This window comes from Pelodiscus sinensis, chromosome 21 (assembly GCF_052426305.1).
Source record: "Pelodiscus sinensis isolate ZL-2025 chromosome 21, ASM5242630v1, whole genome shotgun sequence".
Lineage (NCBI taxonomy): Eukaryota > Metazoa > Chordata > Testudines > Trionychidae > Pelodiscus > Pelodiscus sinensis.
This window is the reverse complement of record NC_143072.1, coordinates 27,319,617-27,328,240: the sequence shown is the minus strand read 5'-3', so window position 1 is coordinate 27,328,240 and position 8,624 is coordinate 27,319,617.

Sequence of the window (8,624 nt, the reverse complement as noted above, 5' to 3'; positions counted from 1 at the left end):
TCCCTGGGGGGCATGCACCGCCAGTGGTGCCTCCACCTGCCCTCTGGGGGATCAGCCCCGGATTATGCGCTTCCCTTGCAGCCGTTGTCCTCTTGGCTACCGCTCCAGGGCTCCCCCTTGTGCCGTGTGTGTTTGCTCTTCCGGGAGGCAGAGCAAAGTTCCTTCACGAAATGCCTGTCCTCCCTTTACTGCTGCAACTGTGCCACTCCTCCAGTGGCTGCTCAGGACCCGGGTCCTCCCTCTGCACTGGCTCCCAGCTCAGGGGCCTCTCAGCAGCCGAAGTCTGACCCACCCAGGGGGCCAGCAGCCTTGCCTGGCTCCTGGGCAGTGTGCGTGGTGGGGTGGCTCTGCCGGAGCACGTTGCGTTCCCTCCCCTGCCAGCCCTTAGCGCTGCGCACTGTCCATTTCAAGAGCCTGGGGCTCCTGGGCCTTTTCTATCGCTGGGCCCTGAAGCAACTTCCCCCATCGGCAGGCTGGGACCTACCCCGTCCTTTGCTGCATTTTCCCTTGCCCAGCTCTCTGGGCAGGCGGCCCAAACTCCCCACTGCCAGGGAGTAACTGTAGGGGGCTTGCTTCTAACCCCAGGCCACCTTTCTTCCCTGCAGCCCCTTTCTGCCCACATAGGCCTCCCCCAGCTTGGCCTTCCTCGTTCTGTCAGCGCATCGCTTAGCCACCCGACTTCCCTCCTCTGTGGCTGACCCTGTCCCGGAGAGGCATGAGGATCTTGTGGAAAAAGGGTTTTTTGTGCAAAACGGCCATGTCCGCACGGCCTGTTTTTGTGCAAAAACAGAACGAAAGAGTATGCAAATGAAGTGTGGGAAGATGCTAATCCGCGCTTCATTTGCATTGCCTCTTGCAGCAAAAGTCCTAGTGTAGCCGTAGCCTTGCTGTGGGAACTCCACCTCCCTGCGTGATGGAGACATTTCCCCACCGACCCAGTTGTGTGTCTGCTGGGAATTTGGTCGCCACAGGTACAGTGCTCAGGAAACAGGAGGGATCAGTGTCCCACTCGCAGCTCTTCAGCAGGCAACACCTGAGCAGCGCAGATTTGTGCACCAAGTGTCTGCTTGGGGCTTGCATACATATGCACTCGGCAGCTCCTGGCCAGCCCTGTTTCCCTGCCTTGCAGGAGGAAGTGACACTGCTCGCCCCTGCCATTGATATGCTTGTGTGGGGAGGGAGCAGTAGCTTGGCTCACCATTCCTGGGCCTCCCCAAACTGCAAGACTGACTTGCACTAGGGACGTGGGGGAAGGAGGTGAGAACAGCCACGAATTTACAGAGTTTTAAACTAACCCCATAAAGCTAACCTTGTGGCGTCACAGTGCTCATGAGGCCAGTCCCACTCCCTCCCGCCCCTCCCACCAGACAAAGGGCCTCCAGCTGCCTGGGTCTTTGCCTGGCATTGCTCTGTCCTGGGAGCTCAGTAGGATCCTCCCTGCAGAAGCCTCCTGGTCGTGGTACCCTCTTTCTCAGCCTTCATGGCCTTGTCTGCTAGAGACTTGTATGACTTGGTGGCTCCTAGGTAGTGGCTGCTGCCAGCAGGTGAAGCATCTGAAGACATCTGGGTCGGCGTTTGTCTCTTTCCCTTGCTGACTCAGCAGCACTGACCAGGCCAGCTGAAAGTCCTCACAGTAGAAGTTCCTGGGGGAGGTGGGACAGAAAGATCGCCCTGCAACCAGTTCCTGTTGCTGAGCACAGACTGTGGTGTCACAAAGGAGCTGGGACTGGACTCCTGATAACCCCCCAGTTGGAGCACATGATGGGGGCTGGACCCCAAAGCTCCAGGCATTGGGAAGCGGGTTCCCGAGAGCAGCCTTCTATGGTGCGCTATGAATGCCTCTGGAACCCCGGAAAGGGTCCCCCTCACTTCCTGGAGTTCCCTATCTTGCCAGTGTTGTCTGGCTGAGTGCTGCGTTTCAGCCTCCAGATGCAGCTCTGCCCTTGTGCTAAGATGTGGGAAGGAAGCTGTCTGTTTCCACCAAGATCTGCCAGTGCAGACCTCATGCTGGCTGTGCAGTACGAAATGCTCCATTCCCTGAGGCACTGTTGCCACTGTGGGCCTCAGTCACGCAGGCTGTGTGTGCATGAAGTCGAGGGTTCTGTGTGTCTCCGCCATCGGCACTGGGGAGAACACAGGGCATCTTGGCTCCCACCATAGTTCCCTGTCATACAGGCTGGGCACTGGGCACAAATCTTTGTGTTAATGCAGTGATGGATTCAGCTGACGCCTGCCAGTGAGCTGTCAGGAACAGTGCAGAGAACACATGGACTAAAATGTCTGCTAAACAGAACAGGGTGACGGTGACTCGTTCTGCATCGATTTCTTAGCTGTAATCTAAAATAGCTCTTCGTAGCTTAGAGGTCACTGCTCTCCCAGAACGTTCCCCACACAGGTAGCATCCTTCTCAGAAGTTGGAGCTTTCTACATGGTGTCATGGCTCCTTTCCCACTCTGGCATGATAAATGCAAAAGTGGGGGCCAGCAAGTGTACCCCAAAGCCTTATCTACCAGGCTTTGGTATAAAACTTCCCCCAAAATCTTAAAAACCTAGATTTTGGGAATAAAACCTGCTGCCACCACCCAAATATTAATAACGAGATTAGGGGAAAGGTCATTTGGGAAATCTCACCCCTATTATAAAAATCAGGACACACAAGTAACCAGTGCCAGGTTAATAAAAAGAAAAGAGAAAACTTTTATTATTACAACAAAAATCCATGTTGCAAGCATAAGGATCAGATGGAAAGGTAACAAAATATACTCATGGAGGAGTTACACCGTGGGCTAGAAGTTAGTTAAAAAGAAAAGCCAAACATCTCTTAAGCAGTGCTGGATCTCAGATCCTATACCCAACCCTTAAAACTCCCTAAACTTTACCCTACTTACAGAAAGTGAAGAATTGTACCTTGGAGAGAGAGAGACATGCTTGTCCCTCCCTGTAGCTGCAGAGGACTCACTCAGAGAGACAAAAGGAGAGAAAAAAACCCCAAATTCCTTTGTCCCAGTTTGAAAGTCCTACTTACATTCCTATTGGCCACTCCGCCTGGCTAGGTGTAGTTAACCCCTTAATTCCCAGGCTGCTGGCTAACCCTCATAATCATGACACATCGCATCCCTAAGAGCAGGGAGATTTTCCCTCGAAAGGATTTCTGTTATCCAGCATGCTGCATGTAGATGACGTGAACTATCAAAAGGAGCCTCAGTGGAATTAATTTTAGCATCTTAGCTATAGAGAATATCTGGGTTTGTGCAAGTTTATCAAATTTGACTCGCTTGGAAGGATCTAAACATAATTTCTACAGCTGCACTTCAATGCATTAAACTACATTATACAATACCTTGGACCTTGTTGAGGGGCGTGGCGTCAACACCCCCCAGGGGCGTGCAGGCCCCGCCCCGCCTTACGCCCCAAGGTCCCCGTCACTCGTGCTCCCTATTCTCCCCTCTTCCCTGCCTCGTGTCCGGCAGGGTCAGTCCGTCTGAGCTTGCCAAGTCTTAGTGGCATTCGAGTTCGCGAGGAGAGGTAGGGGGGCTCGGGCCCGCCCTCACTCCGAGCCCCGACCAGGGCCCTGAGGTCTGGGGCTCTCTGCCCCAGTCCCAGTTGGTGGGGGAGGGAACCCCCGCAACACACCAACCCCCTGGGTTCCAGTACCCTGCCCTGGGTCGCTTCCTACCTCCCTCGCCGAGTTGCCGTGACGACCTGGTCCATGGGTCCCCGCAGGAGAGGCCCAAGATGCCTCTGTCCGGCCTCCCGGTGTTGTTCTGCTCCTCTCTTGGCTGGCGGCGGTGCTTCTTTTAAGCGTCCCGCAGCGGTTTGCCAGCTCCCCGTCCTCCCCGCCTTGCCAGGGCCAGGGCTGCCCACCCAGACGTGGCCAGCCCACTCCCGGGATCTGCCCTGCCCGCGGCAGAGCAAGCCACGCAGGGCAGAAACTGGCGCGGGGCCACTGCTTCTCCCCAGCATGCCGGGGACGGCGCCGGGTTCGTGTGGGGCGTAGGTGCTGCCCCGTCAGACCTTTTATGTGCAGGTTTCCAATACACCAAGAAACTTCTCTGATCTGCCAGTGTGAGGGAACCTTAGAGCAAGTCTAGTCGCTGTGGTCTGCGTATGGCCGGGTTTGTGATTTTAGTGCTAAATGAAAATCTGGTGCTTTTCCTGGCTTGCATGAAGAGTCCATGTGGAACAGTGCTGCAACCAAAGTTTCTCCAAATCATTAACTTCTAGTCAATGGGGAAATTGTAATGTCATTTCCCTTAATTACAGCTTTCAACCATACACTGTCAACAAATGTCTCAGCCATGACACCATCACACTTGGCCAGGGGGCAGTCCTGTGTGGGCGGGCAGGACTAGCCCTGGGCACCCAGCAGGTGACAAACAAGATGAGACAGTCCTCTTTGCTAAGGGAGTGAAGAGTGTCTCAGAAAACAGTTCATCTGATTCCCTGATTAACACGAGGTTTGCGTTAGAAACTGTAGAAACAGGTTATAGTTCAAGAAGCCAAGTCCAAGAGCATTTCTGGCACTGAGCTGGGTTTGGCTTGATTTGTCTTATGTGGTTTTTGCATGTTCTTTTGTGTTAATCTGAGTGCTGCAGAGGGAGGCCTCTGAATGTAAACAATTCTTAACTAGGCCTAAAATGAGCTCAGTGCCACAAAAACAAAGACATTACCCAAAATAGCCGGGGAGACTCAGCTTTGCTGTCTGTGCATTGTTTCAGCTTCTGGTTTGTTTCATTTTAAGTTTCATGTATAGATCTGAACAGGAGGAGACAAACAGCTGTAAACACAGAGCTGTGGGGGAGGGACCTCTTGGGAATGTCTCAGCAGGACTGAATTGCCAGTTGTACTTTATTTATTAATCCTCATGCTGATCTCAGTGATCTGAAAGCCATAGATTTTGTCTTTGGACTTTCAAGGATAAATGCTTTCATAATAGTCAATGTTTGCGGAACAGATGTGGTCAGAGTGCTTGGTTCTTTTTCTTTCTAGTAGAACTCCAGTCAGGAGAATACCGGTGTGCCTTGGATCCGTTATTTCCTCACGGGTAATTGAGGAGAATTCCGTATCAGGCTTCTCTGTTTTGAAACTAATATTTGTATTTTGTTAAAGTGCCCTTGCCATATGCCCTGCAGTCTGCTGACAAGAGTAGTAGCCACTTCGCCGAGGGTTTGCAGAGACAGAAATTAGTGCTGTCACGTTATTCCAGTAGCACCTAGCTTGGTGCATGCCCCATGTGAGCACGTGCCTTTTTGGTAGATTATTGGCTTCTGTTTTTAAGATATTTCATTCCAGGGGCAGTGTGCAGACTTTTTCTAACCCAAACAGGATATTCTTACATGGTGAGTGGAGTTACTTATTTCTGATTGTAGAAATTAATCATATGTGGCCTAATTCACTGCAGACACAGTGCGTATAAAATAGCTGCCAGCAAATTAGGCTGCCTTTCCTGTCAAGCAGACAACAATCAAGCTTGACAAGATCTTCGCCATGCTGGGAATATGCTCTGTGCTCAAGGATCTCATTGCTACGCCTGGTGTTTGCCAGACACAAGGGCACAGAGGTGTAGTGTCTCCAGGAGCTCATGCCCAGCACCCAGGGACGAGGGGAGGGAAGGATTGTCAGTGCACAGACACAGATACAACCATGTTGATTTCTGCTTTCTTAGGGTAGTTCTAATGTCACTTTGCCAGTGCTGCCTGGCCCAGAAGCGCCAGACTAGTTTCTTCCGTGGGTCCTCTTTGTTATTGTACCTCTGACCCTCCAGATTCCACGGACAGGGATTTTAGTGCTAATCAGATAATCAAAGCTGTGCTCGTGCTCCCGGCTCTTGGAGCAGTCGAGAGGTTTTATTACTTGCTTGGCATTGCAGGGGTGACTGAAAAGGAGCCAGCGTGAGGGACTGGGATGTACAGAAGGAACAAGGATGAGTCACATCCTGGGACAAAGCTTTCGTAGGGTGACCCTCCTGTGGCCTGTCTTGTTGAGTACCTGGCTCTCGGCTGCTGTGGTGATGAGCCTGGTGGGAGACCTGCTCAATAGAAGAATTGTTCTGTGTTCACACTGGTTACAAAGCATCCGGGATCTTGATTTCAGTGCACTGTCCTGCTTTCTTCTTGCCACCAGTGACAGCACCTGAGCAGTAGTCACCATAGCCACCAGCCCTGCCCACGTGATAGCCAGCACCATCAGCAGGCAAAGCCAGGCACGCCCTTCTCTGGCCAAACACCCACTGAGAAGGACAGGTTTATCCAGGGTCCAATGAGCTGTCTGCAGAAACACACCTGCTAACAGCCTGGCAGATGATCTGACCAAGAAAACCAGGTCAGCCCCAGAACTTTCTGTTGCAACAGAGACAGGCCTGGCCTCTTTGCCTTCATTGGGAATATAATCCCAGCCTGCTTGTCCTACGTACCAAAACAGCCCTGACATGTCTGGCACGTTAACTTCCTCAGAGACCAGCGGTCTCCAGCCTTTTTAACCACAAGGTCACTCTTTCAATTTAAGTACAATGTAAGAGCCACCTGAAGCCCGAATCCCCTGGCCCCACTTCCTTCCCGCCCCTTCTCCGAGGCCTCACCCTGCTCACTCCATCCCCCTTCCTCCCACACTTTCACCAGGCTGGGCTAGGGGGTTGGAGTGCAGGCTCTGGTCTGGGCCAAGGAGTTTGGAGTGTGGGAGGGTCTCCGAGCTTAGCCCAGGGTGGGGAATTGGGATCCAGGAGGGGTTTCAGGGTGCAAGCTCTGGGAAGGAGTTTGGGTCCAGGGGGACTCGTCTGGGCAGGAGGTTGAGTGCAGGCAAAGGTTCAGGGCTGGGGCAGGGGTTCAGGAAGCAGCTTCTGGCTGGGCCCCATTTTTTACTGAGATGGCTTCCAGGTGTTGGAGCAGTGGGGTTACAGCAGCTTGCTCCTGCCCTGGCCCTGCACCACTCCTGAAAGCAGCTGGCATGTGCAGCAGTGACTCCATGTGCTGCCCCTCGTCCACAGGCCCTGAGCCCACATTCTACTGGCCACAGTTCCCCACCATTGATCACTGGGAGCTGCAGGAGCGGTGTCTGCAGGCCAGGGCAGCATGTGGAGACCCCCTGCTCTGCCTCTCTCAGGGGCTGCAGGGACATGCCAGCCACTTCCAGGAGCAGCAATTACCACTGAGATAATCACTCCTGCCATGGCAGGTTCGGCGTTTTAGAACTCACTCCTCAAAGAATTGAACTTAAGCGTAAGAGAGAAATGAAAATGCTGAAATGCACAGACCAGTCAAAACCCAAACAACCCACTTTGCAAGCAGTAGAAGTAACAACAACCCCCACGTATGTGTTTGGGTCAGGAGAGGAGAGTGAAGGCCAGTGTGTGTTTGTGAGAATGAAAGACACACACAGCGGCTACGTCTACACTGGCAGGATTTTCCGGAAATGCTTTTAACGGAAAAGTTTTCCGTTAAAAGCATTTTCAGAAAAGCGCGTCTAGATTGGCAGGACACTTTTCTGGAAAAGCACTTTTTGCGGAAAAGCGTCCGTGGCCAATCTAGACGCGCTTTTCTGCAAAAAAGCCCCGATCGCCATTTTCGTGATCGGGGCTTTTTTGCGGAAAACAGTACTATGCTGTCTACACCGGCCCTTTCGGGCAAAAGTCTTTCGGAAAAAGACTTTTGCCCGAACGGGAGCAGCATAGTTTTTCCAGAAAAGCACTGATGATTTTACATTAGATCGTCAGGGCTTTTCCAGAAATTCAAGCGGACGGTGTAGACAGCTGGCAAGTTCTTCCGGAAAATCAGTAGACACAGCCAGTGTGTGTGTGACAGATTTGCATTGCCAAGCTCCCTCCATGCCCTTCTCTCTGTGTGGAGATGGGGTACAGCAGTGGGGGGAGGAGGAATACCCTGACATCAGTCCCTCCTTCTTCTTCCCACACCCTGCTCAGCAAGCAGGAGGTTCCCAGGGGTGCAGCTCCAAGGCAGAGGACGTGGGCAGCAGGACAGTGGGTGGAAGGGCAACTGAAGTGCCAGCACGTGATACTTGCCCAGCCAAACCAGTCAGGATCCCCTGTCAGAGGCTCCAAGATCTACTTGTCGGTGACCAGTGTCATAGACAAACCCTGCAGATAAATGGAGTTTCCCTGCCGATTCTTCCTGGGCACTGAGCCTGACCGCACAAAGGAGAAGAACACACTTCATACTTTCAAAGGGGTCACTGATGAAAATGTGTCTGAAGCAGCCAGCATGTGGAGAAGGGTGGATGGGGGGTGGAAGAGGAAGAGGGATGGTTGGTTGGATATAAACTTTGCAAAGACATTTTAGAAAACGAAAAAGACAGTATAAAAATAGCATTCCGGTGAGTGAAAATAACTGCTGCTGTGCTTGCAGGAATGGATATTTATAGGGGTTTGTCTTCCCCTTCATGAGATTGCCTAAAGATTTTCCCATTTGTTTCCTGAGCATGTCTCCGAGAACAGCTACAATGCGCTCATCCTTAGAATGACTGAAATGGCGTTGGTGTGAGACGAGAGAGAGCTGAGCTCTGCATGTGTCTCAAGAGAGTATGATGCATGGGTTAGCCTGGGATTGCTGATTCTACTGGACAGTGATGGGAGCTGTATAAAAATGATAAATCCATAGGGCAGTGCATCATAT